This window comes from Nannospalax galili, unplaced genomic scaffold (genome assembly GCF_000622305.1).
Source record: "Nannospalax galili isolate Female #2095 unplaced genomic scaffold, S.galili_v1.0 scaffold702, whole genome shotgun sequence".
NCBI lineage: Eukaryota > Metazoa > Chordata > Mammalia > Rodentia > Spalacidae > Nannospalax > Nannospalax galili.
In genome coordinates, this window is record NW_008348657.1 from 2,571,723 (window position 1) to 2,592,608 (window position 20,886).

Genomic DNA, 20,886 nt, shown 5'->3' on the forward strand with positions numbered 1-20,886 from the left:
CTATTTTATTTTTAAGTATTTATTTATTATTTTTATTTTATGTGTATGAGTGTATTGCCTGCATGTATGTGAGTGCACCCATGTCATGGAACGCCTTAGAGGTCAGAAGAGGGCTTCGGATTCCCCTGGAACTGGTGTTAAGGATGGTTTGTAGCCGCCAGGTGGGTGCTGGGAATCGAACCTGGGTCCTCTGCGAGAGCAGTCAGTGCTCTTAACCACTGAGCCATCTCTCCAGTCCCTAGAATTACTATTTTAAAAGGATCACAGATGGCTATGAATTGTCTTTATTTCCTATACAATCTAAGCTTCTAGGTTTTTATCAAATTGGTCCCTGGAAACCAAAAAGGTAACAACAGAGGTACAAAAGCAAACAAGCTCTTCCATCATCTACTGAAATGTATTTGATTCAGTGAACTTAGACTTCCACAGAACCTATTAGTTCTATGGATAGTGGCCTTTTAGAAATACATAATTTTAAGCTTAAAAAGTACAATGATTTGGACTGCGGAGATGACTCACTGTTAAAAGTGCTTGTTGTCAAAGTAGGAGGACCAGAGTTGAAATTCCAAGCACCCACATAAAAGCCAGGCATGGCTAGGAGTGTCTATAGCAACAGTGTTGGCAGTAAGAAACTTGTGGATCCCAAGAGCTCGCTGGCCAGCCAGCCAGCATGGAAAGGTCCAGGTTCAGCGAGGGACCTTGTCAAAAAATAAGGTGGAAAGCAACAGAGGAAGACACCAACACCTGACATAGTCCTCTGGCCTCTGCATGCACATTCACAGGTGCATCTACTCACATGCACATAATGTGGATATGTTCTCCCACCTCCACGAACACACAAATTACAATGGTTGGCACAGAGCTATAGAATTCTCAATAGGTAAGGAACTCATGTTTAGGTTCCTAGTATGAACTTAAAAGATGTTCTGTGTACAGAAAACTGGCCCACTGGGCACTGAGTTCCAACTTAGAAAACCAAGTAATTCATGGAACTTATGTAAACAGGAACCGATTGCTCATTTCTCTAGCAAATAACAAAGACCACAACAAGGTATACCAAAGCAGCCAGAAATCAATGGGATAGAAGAAAAGTGGAAATGATGGGCAAACCAAAAGCCAGTTTTAAAAAGGAGCAGTAATATACACCCCTCCTCGATCCTGTAGAAGAAAAAAGGACAGAACAGCATAAGAGTTTAAAATGAGAAGACATAAGTACACACATTCAAAGCACAAAAATACATGCAAGTATAGCCAAAGAAACTGTGTGGCAATAAATTCAAAGACTCAAAGGAAACCAATAATTAGTAAAACACAAATTCCCCAAGCTGATCCAAGAATGGGAATTCTGAATAGAGTTATTACCACTGATGGGAAAAGAAACAGCTATTCCTAATAAAAACATAACAAAAACACACACGGAATACCAAGAACCACCCCAATTGCTCTGAAGTGCTTACCCTCTTACTTACGAGGTCAGTACTTTCTGAAAAGCTAGGGCATGCCTTACCTTCCTTCCTTTTCCATCACATGGCCTTCACTGAAGGGCCATAAAGCAGGAAAATGCTCAGGACCAGAGAAAGGCACAGCAAAGAGACTGGCCATGCCAGGCCTAGCACCACCACCTCAGAGCTGAACCAATGGGCATCTCATAAGGCTGGAGGGGGAACTGAGGTTCAGCCACCAACCAACAGACCTACAGGAGCCTAGAGAGCCATTAACATTACAACCAGGATAAGACGGGTGTTGTGGTGGCACACACCTTTAAACCCAGCACTCTGGAGGCAGAGGCAGGTGGATCTCTGTGAGTTCAAGGCCAGCCTGGTCTACATAGTGAGTTCCAAGACTGCCAGGGCTACAGGGAGACCCTGTTTCAAAAAGACAAAAAAAAAAAAAAATGCAAGACTGGCCATGAGGCTACATGAATTAAGGGACCCCGAGCCTTAAATTTTTTCTCAGCTGGGAATATAACTTAATGGGAGAGTACTTGACTAGCATGCATGAGGTCCTGACTTCAAGTCCCAGGTCTACAAATTATAAATACATAAGTAAATAAAATAAAATCCTCTAAGCTTTCATATCCTTCTGCATATTAGCTGTGTCACATTTAATAATATATATTATAAAATGTTTATTCCATATTTCTTGTAAAAAAATTATACCAATATATAGCTAAGCAACCAGGATTATGTTTAAACATAAATAAGTGATATAATTAAAAAACAGATGAATTTTGTGCTGAACTGTATTAGGCTTACTTCAAAGGTCAAATCTGAACAAACTTGCATGAAACCAAGGAATCAGAGAATGCTCTGTTCCTTCAGTGGTGATTTCTAAAGCATTTGTGTTTTCCTCTCTATGAGTGATGGCACTGGGGCATTTTTTAATCTCTGTGGTATTAACTACACCTCCACACAACTTGGGCTGGAACACTCAGAGTACCACATCCAGCTTTGGTCCGCAGCACTGTCTCTGAGAGTGTTTCAATGTGGTATGGGTGGTCTAAGCTTTCTCCCCCTTCTCTTCCCCTCTCTCTGTGTGTCTCTCTCATCTATCTTCTCCTACTTTCTACATTGTGTCCCAACCACATGACACCAAGTACTTTTCCAGTCTTCTAGCACTCCACTCCCCAGGCTATTGTCCATGCTGCTTGTGCAAATTGAGCGCCAGCTGCTAGGAGAGCTGAACACAGTTGATCTCTTCCCAAGGCGTCCTTGCACCATGTTCCCATGGTGCCCTCTATCACCCCACCCCCCAATCTTCTGCACCTTCAGATTCTTTCTGTGCGCATCTTCCTTTATAGACAGCCCTGTAGGTCCAGGGTTATGTAATTTTGCTCACCGTTTTGTTTACAGGGCCTACCACAGGTTCTAGTACATGGCAAATGTACAAAATATACTAATAAATAACTATAACCAATGCATTAAGTAGTAATGCTGTATAATATAAAATATTTAAGCAGCATGGCCATGTAGCTATTGGATATCCTTTAACTATAAGCATTTAAGAGCTAGGGAATGTAGCTCAGTTGGTACAGTGCTTGCCTAGTGTACATGAAGCTCTGGGTTTGATCCCCAGGGTTGCACAAAAATTGACATGGTGTGGGAGTTGTAAAGATGGTTCAATGGTTAAGAGCACTGGATGCTCTTGCAGAGGACCCAGGTTCAATTCCCAGCACCCACATGGCAGCTAACAACCATCTATAACTCCTGTCCCAGGGAATCCAACACCTTCTTCTGACCTCTGCAGGTACTGCATGACACAGCAATACACTCATACACATAAAATAAAATTGGCATGGTGGTACACACCTGTAATTTTAACATTTGGGAGGGGAGGCTGTAGATCAAGGTTATCCTCACCTACATAATGAATTTGAGCCCATTCTGGGCTATAACATTAACTTGACCAACACAGATTCGTAAGCAAAGGAGGATGAACATAGATAGCTGGGGATGTGGGACAGGATACTACTTGCCAAAAGACCTTTTTCCCAGACCCATGCAATGATGGGGGACTGTGAACTTAATACTCAGCAGCTATTCCACTCTGTAAGGAGGGAATTCCACCCCTTGAGTACCAGGGCCAAATGAGCTGCAGATGCACCTTCCAACTGGAAGACTGGTCAAAGACTTCCACGCTTCACCCTTTCTGCATCCCAGCAGTTCCCCTGAGGCAGGGCCCAGTTCCACAAAGGAAGCAGTAAGCAGGCCCACCCCCATCTGCTGGGAGATTCTATCTCTTCTGGACTGCAAGAGCCATATTCTCTTAGGTAGCCTTCCTGGGAGAAGCTCCAGATACACACCGTGAACAGTTCCACTCTGGATCAAGGTCGTATGAAACAATGTTTATGGGACTTTGGTGCTCAGGACACTCAACTTCACATGGGAGCTAGTGGCAAAGCCCTCTGAACCATCAAACTTCTGCAGCACCCATGTGCTTGCTTTTCTCTGGGTTGTGAACAACAAAACTGGTGTCGATGGCTTATACTGGCAAATGCAGGATTTTCAGATGATACAGTTGTGATACTTTCCCTGAAAAAAACCCAGGGGCTGGAGAGATGGCTCAGCAGTTAAGAACACTGGCTGCTCTTGCAGAAGACCCAGGTTTGAATCCCAGCACCCACATGGCAGCTAACAACTGTCCATAACTCCAGTCCCAGGGGACCCGACAGCCTCTTCTGACCTCTGCGGGCATTGCATGACACGGGTGCACTTACCTACATGCAGGCAATACACGCATACACATGAAATAAAAATAATAAATTAAAAAAAAAACCCAAAAATGTACCCACTGAAATTCCAGGAAAGTATGTGTGAGGTGGAACCCCCAACACTGTAAATTCATATAATTGGCACTGACCCTCTAAGCTAAGAGTATAAAAACCACTGTTTCCCTACATGAATGGGAAATGAACTCACATGTCTGAAGCTGGTATGGTTGCTTTAAAAAATTAAACATCAAAGAAAGTGCAAATGGTTTCATCTGTTCCTTGGACTGCAAAGAGCACAGACGGACACTCTTCAGTGTGTGATCTTACCAGCAAGGGCACTCCTTACCCAGGCAAGTTCCTACATCCAGATTCTGGCCAGTTGGGGGAGGGATAAGATGCAGGGCCAATTAACCTCGGCCCATCAGGACCATCAAGTCTCACAGCTCTCTGGATTGTTAGTTTTCTTTCCCTCCTTCCTGCAAATGCATTTTCAATTTCAAAAACAGATGAGGTCTCCCATCCTTTTTACTTACTTTTGTTTTTGAGACAGGGTCTCATAGCCCAGGCTGGCCTCAAACTCACTACATAGCAAAGATAACCTTGAATTTCTGATTCTTCTGCCTCTAACTTCTGAGTATTGAAATTACAGTCATGTGCCACAGGCCTGGTTTATGCTGGGGATGGACGGCATGAAGTGCACACTAGGCAAGCAGCCTACCAACTTGGCTACACCCCAGCTGTGATAACTCCTGCACACTGTCAAGTTCTATGGTTTTTGCTGCCCATCAAAAATAAACAATTTGTTACCAACCTTCTGTGAGTCCTTAGGGGGAAAAAAAGCCAGAGAAGCCATGTGATCTCACGGGGCATGAGCAGGGGACCTGCACAATGAGGACCTAGGGCAGGCAGAGGGGGACAATTAAAGGGAAACTCAGGAACCTCAAAGAAAGATCTGCCCTCAGGCTAGCACCTGAGGAAATCACTGGAAAAGAACCGGACAGAATGCTGAGCTGCTGAGACACAATTGTCAGTAAATGGGATCCATTTCTAAGTTTCACATGAGACACCATGAGTCTTAAAGACTAATATTGTGCTTATAATTGAGCCTCTTATCAGATCTGCAGCTGTTGAGAATGGCTTGAAACCCACAAAATGCACAAATTATGAGTCCCATTCATAGAAAAAGTGGTTAAATTATACAGCATATTGATAACACCAGGGTAACTACAGGGTAAATGCTTATTCTTCACAGCACTGTCCAATCTGATTATGCCAGAGAAAGCACAGAGGGACAAACTGACCCAGCTTTGACCCTCCCTGTGGTCAAGAGAATTAGAACAGCTGAGCTGTGACTGTCCCTGAAAGTCTAGGAGAGTCACCTAGACTAGGTGTGCTCAGCGTATGCCATGAGAAGCTATGATCAAATGACCACAAAACAGCCCATTAGCACACACGCAGATCATGGGAGACCACAAAAACCAGAGAGGAGCAGCAGCCTGAGAAATTGGCAGTTGTGGTTCATGTTTATTCTCAACCTGACTGGATTTGGAATCACCTAGGCGACATATCACTGGGCATGTGTGAGGGTGGGTCAGTGGCAGTTTAACCAAGGAGAGAAGACCCACCCTGAATGTGGGTGGCTCCATCCCATGGGCTGGCTAGAGACCTGCACTGACTAGAAAGAATAAAGGAGCTAAGCACCAGCACTCTCTCTGCATCCTGACAACAGATGCAATGTGACCCATCATCTCACACTCCTGCTGCCCTGCCTTCTCTGCCATGATGGACTCTCCCCTCAAACTGTGAGCCCAATAAATTCTTCCTTCCTAAAGTTGTTTTGGTAGGGTATTTTTTGTCTAACAAGGAGAAAAGCAATTAACACAGTTAATATTAAATAGCAACAGCCATTCATTGATAGGGATGTTCAGTAATGTACGGCTGGTGAGTTCTCAGTAAATCTGGTCAGAAAAATTAGTTCTTGGACATACATCTTGAACAAAACACTGGGCTGGCACCAAAGGTGAATAAATACTTGGGGCTGTGCGAATATAGAAAGTAGAATTCTCCTCTCTGGGATTTTACAACACAGGGGGAAGTCTATGGTGCTGAAGGGGAATAAAGTATTTCCAAGGTAGCAAGTATACGCTGGTGTTAACTCCATCAGGTACTTGGGAGAATTTTCCAGTACTTGGGAGAATTTTCAGGAAAACTGATCCCCGAGATGCAGCTAGGGAATTTTCCATCAGAGTACAGCAGGACCTCAGTAAAGAACCCAGGAGGATTTGGTCCCATGAGCCCATAATGTATTGGCATGTCCTCCATAGAAAGTAAGAAAGTCTGAACCACAGGTGTGTCGGGTGGGGCTCCAGGGTGACTACAGATGAAGCAGTGGCCAGCTCTACCCACACAGGGCCCTGGGTTGTTTCACAGATTCCTTTTTCCACATCCCTTTGCTGGCACTGATGATTCATTTGCATCTGTTGCCTTAAACTCATGTAACTGCAGAACAGGTTCCCAGGAGGACTAAGGAGGCACCACCATCACAGCTGTTTCCTGTTTGTACCTTTGGTCTCCTGCTGGCTCCTCCTGGGGCTTCTGCTGGCTGCATTCTTCAGGCAATCCTAGGTTGCCTTCTCTGAAATCTCAACACATCTTAGGATAATCCTGTAGGTTCCACAAACCCTTTCTATACCGATGGCCCACCCAAAGCCACTTCATTAAAAGCTTCCAGTCTGCATCATCACAGCTTACACCTTCTTGCCTCCTCAGCCCTCGCTCTGCCGTGCCACACACTGAGTTCTCATCAGGCTCTCCTCGGAGTTCATATCCAACCCATGACCTGCCAAGTGTACCATCAAAACTCCTCCAAGCCATGCTCCCTGTTCAACCTCAGCAGCCTCTGACCTAGTCAAACTATTGTTATAGTCCATCACAACAAAGCACAAAGGGCCATCATAGGCCAGCCCATGAGTGCCTGCTGGCCCTGCCCAGCCCTGGATCTTCTCCCGCTATCTTTACACACGGCAACTTCATGTTACTAACCAGAGGACTCTGTACAGGCTCCCTGCCCAAATACTCACCAAGACTTTACTACTCTGAAAAAAAAAGTGTCCAATTTCACATAAGGCTTCCAGAAGCTGCCTCAAATCTTGAGGTTGGTCCTGGATGATCTTACCCTGTGGCCTCATGGTGAAGAAGGGAATGTGACTATTTCTTAATAAAACTGAGATAGTCTTAAGATGCAACTAAGGAGCCTTCCTAGTCATACCTCGCTCTAATCATCCTCATGAACACTATTCTGAATTAAAGCTGTAGGGAAGACCTGAGTCTAGCACAGGACTCACATCCTCCCCAACTTGGAACCACAAATGATCAATCCAGTTGCACACTAAACCAAGGGGCACCACAGCAGCTAAGTGTCCTTGGCAAAGGAGCCACAAATGAGGCATGAAGTTATCCAACCCAATGGCTTCCTTTCCACTTAACACAGAGAAGAAAAGACAGCCCTGCCTACCTATGCAACAACTTAAGTGTTTTTTTTTTTTTTAAACAGCAATTTGAGTAGCAAATTCAAAATAAGCCCACTGACTGTACTGCTCTGTGTTTACTTGAATTACAAGAGACAGAGTCTTCTCCAACAGTCCCATGAGGCTTATTATCTGACACAGAAACCCACTTGTCCCTTCAGTACATGCCATGGCATGCAATTGAAATGCACTCCCCTCCAAGGGCACATGTGTTGAAGGCTTTGTCCCCACTGGATGGCACCATGGGGAGGTGGTAGAGGCAGAGCCTAGCAGGGGGTGGGGAATCAAGTCATTGGGAGGAGGGCCTCTAAATGAGCTGGCCCCTTCCCCTTTTCTTTTGTTGCTTTCTGGCCTCCATGAGGTGAGCAGCTTTGTCCCACCATGCATACCCACTATAATGTTCTGCCTCACCAGAGGCCCAAAGCAACAGAGCCAACAGCCATGGATGGAAACCTTGAGCTAGAATCAACCCTCCCTCCTTTTAAGTGGTTTATCCTCTTGTTTATTTATGTGTGTGTTCATGTGTGTGCACAAGTTCATGTGAGTGCATGTGGAAGTCAGAGGTCAATCTTAGATGGTTTCCCCCACTGCTACCTACCTTATTTTTTGAGATAGGGTCTCTCACTGAACCTAGAGTTTATCAAGTTGGACAGACTGGCTGGCCAGCAAGCCCCAGTGATATGCCTGTCTCCACCTCTCCCATCCTGTGCCCATTGACAAGGCTATTGGTGTGCACCCAACATGTGGGTTCTAGGGATCCAAACACAGGTCTTCACACTGTTGTTACAGAATTTCCCTATTATCTGACCAGCCCCATGTCCTCTCTTTAAGTAGCATGAAGTCAGAAAGCTGGCTAACACACTCAGGAAACACATGCGGCTTGACAGACATTGCCCTGGATGCTGGGTTGAGAACTCTGTGATACATCCAGGGCTATTCTAGCCCTTAGGGAGCTTTACTGGCCAAGACATGTACACAAGCACTAAGTCCTAGAATAAACAAATTAGGCTATGTGACACCACCTCTGCACAAAGGGTTGTCACATACTCTGGGCTGCTAGGGACTGGGGATGGAACACACACACACACACACACACACACACACACACACACACACAGTGTCACCTAGCTCCCCACCCTCTGAATGCCCATAAGGTTGCAAATGCCATAAAATTTCCCAAGTCCCTTGATTCAACACTCTTCAGCTAATGAATCTCCCAGCCTCTCCCAAACCCCAAAATGGAAGATGTGGCTCAAAAGTATAATGGTATTAATACCAGAACTGTTAAGAAAACACAGCCTGCAATGGTCAGTGGCCAAGAATAAACATGTTTCACCCATTTTTCTGAGAACATCCACAATACTGAAATTGTTATGATACAGTATTATGAAGGCAGACACATTCGAGATGTCATATGAAATATCCATCACACACATTTATATTTGCCAATCTACCTTTGTGGGGCTGGACTGGGCAGTGGGAAGAGGGACAGAGAGCAAAGTGCATGTTCTAGGCTTGGGGAGGCCCACAAAGGCTTCAAGCTGAAATAAAATTCTGAACAAGAGGTCACTGCCACAATGCAGTTTGGGATACAGAGAGAGGAAGAGGTGCCAAAGTCTTAATATCCCCTTTGCTTTGACGGCCTGACCCTGCATCCTGTGACCTAACCCATCAGGAGTCTATTCCTGCTGCTGCTTCTGGCTCCTGTGGGTGAACAGTGTCCAGAATGCTGCAGCTTTCCATTCACATCTAATTCCAAGATGAGGACTTCAGACACCTGCAAACCTGGTGAGCGAGTGGGCCATAATAGCGGGGACAATGAGGCACCACCCAGCTTGAGGTAAAGAGATGTGATTTCTGCTTGGTGTCTTAAGGGAAAGATAAGGTGCTGCTGGCTCTGGCCAGCAGAAGGCAAGTGCAAGCCCCAGAAGGCTGGGGCTCACTCCCACACAGCCCCTCCTCACAGAGGGTAATGCCTCATGAGTTCAGAACACTTAAGCCTGGGTTCCCCAGAGCATAGGAACCGGGAGAAGCCTGGAACCCTAACTTTAGCACCGCAGCTCTGGTGACCAATGCTGACTCCTCCACCTGTCACTGGAGGGACCTGACCTGTTTCTTCTGCATCTTCCTACAGTGCAGATGTCCACCAGGAAGATCCCCCACTGGGTATTCCATTTGCATTCCCCCTCCAACATCTTGATATAGCCTGGAGGTCTTCTTTAGTACTCCATAAATATGGGGCAGCAGCAGAAAGACCTCTAAGACTATAGGGCAGGCCTCCCAGCATAAAGGTAAAGATTTCTACTCTCTGAGGAAAAATATTTGCTAGTTTAGGGTGGTTTTGATCAGTGGCTCCTAACTCTAACTACACATTTTACTTATCAGGTTTTCTTAATTCTTCTTTTCTTTTCTTTCTTTCTTTCTTTCTTTCTTTTTTTTTTTTTTTTTGGAGAAAAGGTCTCCCTGTAGCCCCAGCTGACCTAGCCTGCCTCTGCCTCCCAAGTGCTGGAATTAAAGGCATATGCCACACCATACCTGGCTTGACTATTGATGATTCAAGGACTTTCTTTTCCCCTTAGAGATAAGAGTTATGCAATCTGGGAGTCTTTTATATAGACCCAGTGAAGGGGTACTCCAATTGCTCACACTGTGTCCCTGTTCAGCATGGAAGAAGCCAGAGCAGTCTGCACCCCTATTCCCTACTGGCAATTTGGGTAACCTCTTCAGAGGATGGTGTGATAAGAATAGGAGGTAGGAATTCACTAGGCAGTTAGGCTAAAAAAGATCCTAAAGAAAAGTAGCCAGTTTCTTGGCTAAAAGTCATAATGTCCTTAGGCCTCTTAGCAACATACTCTGTTCCAAAGGCCAAAAATGTCTAAAGTATTTGGGAGCTTGTATCTAATCCTTAAAAGATTTTAGGGTCACCCCTTCAGAGGGGGGAATGTTATTGTAGCCAAAAGCCCCATTAAAAAAATTAAATAAATAAGCCAAAGAAGAAAAAAAAAATTGATGTTACTGTTGCTGTTTTGATACAGGTTCTCTGTAACATAAACTGGCCTCGAACTTACTACATAGACTAGGCTGGCCTAGAACTCACTATGCAGACTAGACTGGCCTCGAACCTCATTACGTAGACTACGCTGGCTTGGAACTCACTATGAAGACTAGGCTGGCCTCAAACTTACAATCCTCCTGCTTCAGCCTCCCAATTGATGGGATTACAGGTATGTTCTATCATAGCCAGCTAATTATTTACTTATTTAGAGACAAAGTCTCGCTATGTAGCTCAGCTAGCTCAAACTTGTAGTCATCCTACCTAAGCCTCCTGAGTGCTGGGATCACAGGCCTAGCCTGAGTTTTCATTCTTTGTTTCAGGGGCTCTTGACCCACTGGCCTGTGGGAGGTCTGCATGATGCTGGGGCACTGAGACCCTGAAAGCTACTGGATTAAACGCCATTCCAAATGATGAGAAATAAAGTTAAAAGCAAGGTTCTGCCTTCCTATTTTTTCTCACAGTTTAACTATTTCTTACATTAAACAATTGACGCCAGACAGCGTATTCATCCACAGTGGTCTTTAGTTTTGAAGAAATGACATCTGAAATTAGAATTGTTCAACAAATTACTGGCATAAAGCCCAAAGAGAAGCAGGCTGTAACTCTGGTGCTAGAAGCCCGGGGTTGATTCAGGTCAAACTACACTGCAGCATTTAGTGAGCTCTTTCTGAGAGCCAAGTACATTTTTTTTTTTTAAAGAATTTGAACTCTGGGAACGTCATGTGAAAGTAATTCTCACCTCAGTCTAGAGCAAAACTTCAAGCTCACAGAGGACCCATGTTAGGTAAGGTTTTCATTCTAGATGCTTCTGAGCAGAGCAGCAAGGCCAGATTTCCTGTCCACTGTGGCATGGATGATCAGACAGGAGGAGAGGAGTGGATGTAGCAGCCCAGGCTGGGGAGGGTGACTGTGTATGAGGGGGTGGGGTCAGGTGCACAGTGAGGGCACTCACAGGACAGCTCCCAGCAGTAGGGACACAATGGAAGCTCCAGTTGATGATCAGGCTGGGTGGGAGGTCAAATGCAACCAAGGGTGGCTCCAGGTCTGCCAAGGTGGCTGGGAGGGAGAAGCTGACCTCCATGGAGATGGAGAAGGACCACAAATCACAGCCAAACACCAGATGGTAAATGCCTGGCACTTAAGTAGGAGCACTCACAGTGGCCCCTGCTACCTTTGACATGCAGGGAAAAGCTCAGACTAGCCCAAAATGACCACTCCTCACTATAGTTGTTCACCGGTCCCACTTATCTGACTTGCCTTGTGTTTCTGTGTAGTGTAGTTTTAAATTGTGACGAAATAAATGCAGCTTCCAGAAAGGTGTATACTCTTCTATGGACAATAAAGAATGTTCCACATTATGAAAATAAACTCATTATCTAGGGTACTGGAACCTGTGCTGAGGGAACTGTATTGTAGGCTTAGCTGCCATGTGACCCATCAAGACAAAGCCCAGATGCCTGTCCATGTTAATGAACCTGTGGCCAGGCAAGGCAGTAGGATTCCTATATCTCGTGCTTAGGAGGATACAGGTGCTAAGGCCCCAGGACAGGAAACAAGAGGGTATGACTGGGGTTGGCAGGCCTTTGGGGAACAATGCTCTCTTTTGTCAGGAGTTTTGTCCACACTATAAAATCCTATGGGCTTTGCATATAAGATTCCAGAACTGGCAGAGGGATCGGCCAGGGACTCCTGAAGGCCTGCCATGGACCAGGGCCACACCAGCCTGGGATACCAACCCTCAACAGCTCTACTAGGGGTCCACATCCCCGTCCTGTTTTATGAGGCTGTCACACGGGCTGCATGTGGGATCCCACAGTGTTCTCAACAGTCTCTCAGGTATGTCTGATGTGACTGCATCTTTGAAATTCCCAAAACAGGAACAGGATTTGGAAGGGAAAGCATACAAACACAGGGCACTAATTCAAAGCAGTGCTAGTAGTGGGTTACCTGTGAAGTCACCCCCCACTCCCTTCTACACCCCCCTGCCTACTGCCCTATGACTATTTGTGTTGAAGGCCACACCTCTCCTAGAACCACATCTAGCAGGCACGCAGAATAAACAGCACAGCTTAGAAACACCACAGAGCACTGTCTTATATCACATGATAAGTGGGGATATTAGAGAACTCAGCAGTCAAGTATGCCTGGCAACATCCAAGTTTGCACTCCTGCCATCAGGGAAGTTATGTAAAGAAACAGTATCAGACACAAAAAGGAGACATTCCCGTGTTAGTGGAGTGGAAGTCTTATGTGTTAGTACATGAGTGAGGTCAAAAGCAATGGAAAATCCAATGCGCTCTATCAAAATCTTAAGGATTATTTTTGTGAAAATAGAAAAACATTCACTCCTAAAACTCTTATACAGGGAGCTAAGGATGTAGTTCATCTGGTCGAGTGCTTGCTTAGTTGGATCCCATCCCCAGCACCACATAAACCATATGTGATGGCACATGCCTGTACTCTTAACAATTGAGAAGTGGAGGCAAGAGGACGAGAAATCCAAAATTATCCTCAGCTACATAGTGAGTTCAGGACCAGCCTGAACTACACAAGACTTTGTCTCAAAAAACAAGCCACATAAGAAAACGAAACCTTCACACAGTCTTAGAGGATCCAGAATAGTCAAAGATACCTTGTGAATTCAAGGAAGACATGGATCTCACTCTTCCTCATTTCAAAATGTATTACCAAATGACAGTAATCAAAATGATGTGTCAGTGGCATTAAGACAGAAACAGAGAATGGAAAAAAGGGCCTAGAAATATATCTCCCATATACTGTCAAATCATCCTCAATGTGGTTGCTGAGAATTCAGGGGGGAAAGGACAATTTTTTTTTCAATTTCAAAGGAAATTGGATGTGCAGATGCAAAAGACAAAATTGGACCCTTACCTAAGACAGTACATACAGACCACTCCAAAGAGACTAAAAGGCCTCAGCATAAAAATCACAAAACTCACAGAAAAAACAAAACAAAACAAAACTAGGGTCTGGAGAGACGGTCAGTAGCTTGCCATGTAAGCACAAGTATACCAGTTCAGATCCCAGCACCCACATAAAAGCCATGTGTGGTGGCACATGCCTGTTGTTCCAGTGTGGGGTTATAGAGACAAGGAGGATCCCTAGGGCTCACTGTCAGCTAGCCAAGTGAATTGGAGAACTCCATGTTATAAGAAACCCTGTCTCAAAAAACAAGATGAAGAGTAATCTAGAAAGTCATGGGATGTCAACCTTTGACCTCTACACATCCTAACCTGCATATGCACATACACACAAAGAAAAATAAAATTATGAATTGCAATGAGTTCCTATGTAAGATATCAACAGTACTGACAGTCAAACAAAATGACTGATAACTGGGACTTGGTCATAATTAAAATCTTTTGTACATCTAAGGACACTACGGGCAAAGCGAAGTGGACTGGCAGCTGTGGAAAGATGTATGTGTGAATGGTGCTTCCACAGGACACTGTGACCTGGGTGTCTAGTCAGGCTTGGACATGACCATGGTGAGGCCACACAGATCCCCACAGGGAGGGCCTTGGAGATGTCTGGTAAGGCTCACAACTGCAGCATCCACTGCAGCCTCAGCTCATGGCTTCCCTCTGCCACACACTCCTGGACAACAGATCCCACTGTCTCTCTACTGGAGCTCCCGTCTCCCACACTGGAACAGTGTGGAAATAAAGGAGTCGCATGGAATGTGTCAGCCTTTGACAAAGGGAAAGAATCAGTGGTAACTGGTAGCTTTACGCTCACCACCTAAAATGACAATTTAAACTCATAAAGATAATGTGCTGTGACAGAACTGAATTGCTTCCACCAACATCAGGTTTTGATCCCACAGTAATGTGCAAGATACAGTTCCAATTACCAGACTCCAAGCCATAAGTGCGGAGGTCCATGAATGCAAAGACAGATAAAAGAGAGTTTAATAAAGGCCTCAAACACCAAGGAGCAGCCCCTCTGCCTGCCACAGAATGCACCAAAACACCCGGGTATGTACAGCATCTATTTTCTTGAGGCTGACACAATCTAAGTCTCCCTAAGCATCTACTGTTTAATCTAATTTTCCCTCATGAATGTCTGGCTTCAGCTCAAACTGAATCAGCGTTTCTATCATAAATCCCTATTTCCACAGTTCCTGGGTTTGACGGTAAGATGTCTTTTGTATGAAATCTGACACGACAGAAGCCTCTATTTTAATGCATGTCATTGGCAAAATTGTTTTCTTTTTTATCCCCCCCCCCCCCCCAAACAAAAAAAATCACTGTTTTCTGTAAGTCAAATACCTGGAAAGAAGTCTGAGAAAGATTTTTAAAAATTAAATTCTCTAAGAAATCTTTCAGTGATAAACTTTCTAGCCCTGGTTCTAAAAAAATATGACTTCTGCTAGGTTTTGATTAATGCTAAATAGAGACACAGTGAGACACTCCACATAAGGGAGCTGACGTTCAGAACTACGAACACTCGGGTCAAGCAGCTTTCTCCCAAGGACAAGCTCTGCAGCAGGAGTAGAGGGAATGTGCTGTGACTCAGTTCCATCCAGCAGGAGTCTCGGGTCAGACTTCTGGGTCAGAGACAGTGAGAAGAGCTCCGACTGAGAGAGGCAAGGTAGAAATACAACAAGACAGACCTTAGAGCACAGGAGGTGGGAGCCTAAGGGAGGAGGGGCCGGACACCAGTCATCATCATCCACATAAGCGTTCACACTACTCCCTTATCAACAATGAGACCCTCCTCTCTCCCCAAACTACAATCTCCAATGGCCACCCAGCTCTGGCTCAGTAACTACACAGAACATTCCTCCAGGTGTTTTAGTCATGCAGGTATTGTACATACACAAAAAATATTTTTAAGGAGAACCAGAAGGAACCTGACTGAACCCCGAGAGTTTGGGGACACTCTAGGCTACATTGTGGCTTTGAGGATGAAATCATTGTGGCTTTGAGGATAAAAACGTAACTCTACTCACTTCTTTAATCAATGCAGGAGTGACAACTTCCCCAGCATCATGTGGTACCTGACACCATCACTCACAGTCCTGGGACTGGAAGAAAGCTGGTCACAAAATAAATAAGCCTTTTAGCAGAGCTAAGACATTGCCCACACCAGCATTATAAATCTGTAAAAATTGGTGAAACAGTTCTCAAGAATCCAAATACACAGTCCTAGGGCTGAGTGCCCTTGCCTTTTTTCTCCTAAAGTACAATTATTTCACTTTAGAATCAATAAATTACTAATCGCTGCCTAAGAAACTCAGAGCAAGTAGCAGCAGGAGGAGCAGTTGCTGTAACAGTAAAGGTCAAAAGTCAATTTCCTCTTGTGTCCAAGTATCTGAGCAGTCTAATGGCTGGAAATGTTTCCACTCAACAAATGCCTTTTAATTTGGGACATTATCATACTACGTGGGGCCTTTCTATGAACAGAACAGGGATGCAAGTGCACACATGGCAAACACAAGGCTTTGTCCTCTATGAACAAGAAAACACAGAAACGTCAGGAAGCACAGTCAGAAACCTCCAAAGCTAGAAGCCAAAAAAAAAAAAAAAACCATCATCTCCTTCACTTGCTGTAGTAACAGAAATCGCATCACACAGATACAAGGTTCACCTATTCAGTCTGCCACAAAGACAGAATTATCTAAGTCATGTTTAAGGGTGTGTGCCTTTATTATTTTCTAGAACGTTTCCTGGTATGATGGCTGGCTGCACACAAAATTTGTTTTTGAAGAAGTTCTCTCATCTGTAGCAGATAACTACTTTGTCCTAAGTTCTAACACGCATCCACTCTGGTGTTAGGCTACAAGAATAGTCTTCATAAATGCATACCTCATCACAGTGATCCCTCCAAGCATTCTGAGTCCTTCTGATTGCCTCTGTCACATAACAGACAGATGCTCCTCAGCCGAGTGTCTTAATATCTGTACTACCAAGGCCCTGTTCAGAAAGTCCTTTCCTGTGACCAACAATTGATAAATGGTACTTCATGAAACTAAAAAAAGCTTGTACAGCAAAGGACTCAAAAGGCAACCTAAAGAATGGGAAAAAATCCTTACTACTTATACATCTCAGAGAAGGCTAATGTCTAGAATATATAAATAACTTTAAAAACAAGAAAACAAACAATACAATTAAGAATTGAAGCGTGGAACTAAACAAAGTTTTCAAAAGATGAAATACAAACGGCTGAAAAATATATTAAAAGGTTCATTATCCTTAGCCATCAAGGAACTGCAAATTAAAACTACTTTGACATTCCATCTCACCTCAGTCAGAGTGGTTAAGATCTAAAAAAAAACAACAACAGATTCTGGCATGGATGTGGGGAAAGGGGAATACTATTCACTGCTGATGGAGTGCAAACTGATGCAGCCACTATGGAAATCAGTGTGGAGGTTCCTCAAAAAGCTACAACTAGATCTACCATATCTGGGCATATACCCAAAGGATTCTACATCCTCCTACAGAGATATCTGTTCATTCATGTTCTTTGATGCTCTGTTTGTAAAAGTCAGGAAATGGAAACAATCTAGATGTTCATCAACTGATGAATGGATAGTGAAAATGTGGTACATTTGCACAATGGGTTACTACTAAGCTGTAAAGAAAAATAAAATTATGAAATGCACAGGTAAATGGAAGGAGCTGGAAGTAATCATTCTAAGTGGGGTAACCCAGATTCAGAGATAACAAACATCATATGATCTTTCATTATGTGGGTGCTAGCTTTGAATCTTTAAGGCAGGTGTGTTTAAACTGTACTTCCAATACCTGCCCCAACCCACTGCCCTTTCTCCACAAGACCAAAGTCCCTAGAGTGACGGACAGGAAGTGACTGGCTGGTGAGGTGTGGGGGCTGGCACCACCTCAAATAATCCCAGAAGCCTAGGCCTGCTACTTTGCCCCCAGGCCAGGTTGAGCCCCAGGAAACAGTACACATCTCTCCTGCTCAGATGCCCTTCCTTAAGGGCTGGGCAATTAATTTCAGCTGGTAGAATGCTTGCCTCGAGTGCATGAAACCCTAAGTTCAAGTCTCAGCACTGTATAAACTGGGCATGGTGGTGCACATCTGTAATCTTGCAGGAGCATCAAAACTTCAAAGCCATCCTTGTCCACACAATGAGTTGGAGGCACACCAGCCTGAGATACAGGACATTCTGTTTCAAATCACAGAAAGACAGAAAAACTTGAGACTCCCTCCTGCCTGCAGCACAAGGCAGTTAGTGAACATTCCTTGTTTGTACACACTAGAAGCTGCACATGACAAAAAAACAGGTGTCACCACCTACTGTTCCCCTAGACACAGAAAAATAGCCAAGCTACAAGAAGCTGTTTTAGTGAAGCTCCTGTGTTTGTGCTCTGCAGACTGTGCTGTTGGATCTGCACTGTGCAGTGTATGTGCCTAGCCCAGAGTGTCCCTGCTGCCTGAAGTCGTGTGAGCAGAGGAGACCAAGGAAGCTTCAGTTCCCCCCATGCCTCCACCCAGATCTGTGTCATCAGAACAGATGTTACACAGGTGAGTCTGGGTGACATGGACAAAACAACAGAATCAATACTCCAAAAAAATGGAAGTTCTACAGTCATCATGATTATATCGATTGCTTCAAACATGCACACAGATGTGCCTAAACACATACCCATGTAATCCTCTAATCCCCAACACAACCTTTATCTTTAATTGTGTGTGTGTGTGTGTGTGTGTGTGTGTGTGTGTGTGTGTGTGTGTATACATGTGGAGGCCAGAGATCAACCTCAGGTGTCCTTGTTTTGGGGGACAGGAACTCGATGATTTGACTAGGCTGAGCCCAGGGATCTGTCTGTCACCATCTCTCCATCATACACAGATGGGGAATGAAGTCAGATCCTCATGCTTATACAGCAATCATGCTGCCACCTGAGTCATCTCCCCAGGATCTTTCCTCTTACCACACAGAAAAGTAAGTGAATTACTTCCACGTTCTGGGATGTCTGGGACACAGGGAATGGTTATAAAGACTTACTGTTATGAAGGCACTTGATTGTCAATTATGATCTCAACTTCTCTGAAAGAGCCTGGTCCCCAACAAGCTCGGCTCAGGTTTGCTCAAAGTAATTAGACACATTGGCTAGAAGAAAGTAATGCAAAGGACCATATGGAAAATCTAGGCCCCAAGACCTCTAACTTCACCAGTAACCCTAAGTTCCTGAGGCCTAGGAGCACCGAGTCTTGAGACACAAACAGAAAACAAGACCCAGAATGCCTAAAACTGGTGTGACATCACCACTGTGTTCCTACCCCTTCCAAAGGGGCTACGACACCAAATGCCCTTTCTCAAAGGCAGGGACTCCTTGCAGAGGGGTATGGGAAGTAACCATGGGAGGTCTTGAGGGCACCTAGCAGGCTCCACACATCCATAAACAGGGCAAGCCTGCAACACCATGAACCCACCAGGCCCCACATTCTTTACTTCACCCCTTTCCTTCCTGGGAGAACAGTCAGCAACAAAGGTAGACTGTCATCCAGGCACCAAAGATGCTACAAATAAAGCAAAGGGCTTCTTTCTCCAGAGTGCATGGAGTAGGGTGGCAACATTCAACAGTGGCTCAGCCAGCATGGCCCTGCTCAGTCCCTGCAGGAGAGTTCTGCAGGGAGGACAGGCACTTTCTACAAGGACGCAAGCCTAGGATAAACAGTCTGTATCTCCTGATTTTGATCAGCTTCCTACTGTACAAACAATTCATATTTGCTCTTTTTTGTTGGTTTTTTGAGAGAGGGTTGCCCTGAAGCCCCAACTGTCCTGGAACTTGTTTGCTATGTAGACCACGCTGGTCTAAATCTCACAAGAGAGCCTCCTGCCTCTGTCTCCTGCTAGTGTTGGGATTAAAGGTGTGTGCTACCACATCTGGCTTTCATATTTGCTCTCAACATCCATATTTTGTTTGGTTAGTTGGTTTGGGGCTTATTATTCTTTTTGAGATAGTCTTGCTATTTAGTTCTGGCTGGCCTGATAGTTACTATATAGCCCAGGATGCACTCAAACTCATAGCAATTCTCCTGCCTGAGCCTCCCAAGTACTGGAATTTCAGAGGACGTGCCACCATGTGACAGTAACATCTGACTTAAAATTTTGGATTGAGGGGCTGGAAAGATGGCTCAGAGGTTAAGAGTACTGGCTGCTATTGCAGAGGAACTGGGTTTGGTTCTCAGCACCTACATAATCACTAGCAACCATCCAAAACGTAGTTCCTCGGATCTACCCTCTTCTGGCTTCCACAGGTACTGCATGCATGTGGAGAACTTACATACATGCAGGCAAAAATATGAATAAAATTTTCTTAAACTACAAAAAAAAAAATAGGATTGAAACACTTAAGTGGAATGTTCAAGGGGGCCATGTAGGAGCCCAAGCACCACACAAGAGTTGTGGTTGGCTTTGTTTGTGTTTAGTCACACCAGGGATCAACAGGAAAGCCATAATTAAACAAGAGTTACAATGCACAGAAGCTGAGGTGCAGCCCATGATTTCCAACCTCTCCTCTTGGACTCTGCTCCTTGCTAAACAACTGAAAGACAAAGCTTTTTATTTTGCTAAAACCATGTCTAAAGAAAAACAGACACAAACAGACACAGGATATGGTGGTTCACACCTGCAATCCCAGCATTTGAGAGGTGAAGGCTGGAGGATTGCTGCAAGTTTGAGGTCAACCTGGGCTACAGAGTGAGACTTTGCCTCAAAAAGAGTTCAAACAAGCCAGAGAACAACAACAACAAAAAAAAAACACCTTTTTTTAAAAAGCATTTTTAATGTTTTGTTTGTTTTGGTCTTTCTGAGACAGGGTTTCCCTGTAGCCCCAGCTGTCCTAGAACTCAGTATGTAGACCAGGCTGGACTTGAACTCACAGAGATCTGCTTGCCTCTGCCTCCCAAGTGCTGGGATTAAAGGCTTGTGCCACCACGCCCAGCCCATGCTATTTATTTTTATTTATGTGTGTAAATGTTTTGCCTGCATGCATATAAATGCAACCATGTCATGAAATGCCCATGGAGGCCAGAAGAGGGCATTGGATCCCCTGGAACTGGAGTTACAGACAGTTGTTAGTTGCCATGTGGAT

The 20,886-nt window shown here is 44.6% G+C and overlaps 1 protein-coding gene across 5 annotated transcripts in view; it reads right to left on the reverse strand.

Moving 5' to 3' along the window:
- Sipa1l2 (signal induced proliferation associated 1 like 2) overlaps nt 1-20,886 on the reverse strand; it is a 196,907-nt gene that overhangs the window by 97,311 nt on the left and 78,710 nt on the right. The gene's annotated exons all lie outside the window — the stretch shown is intronic.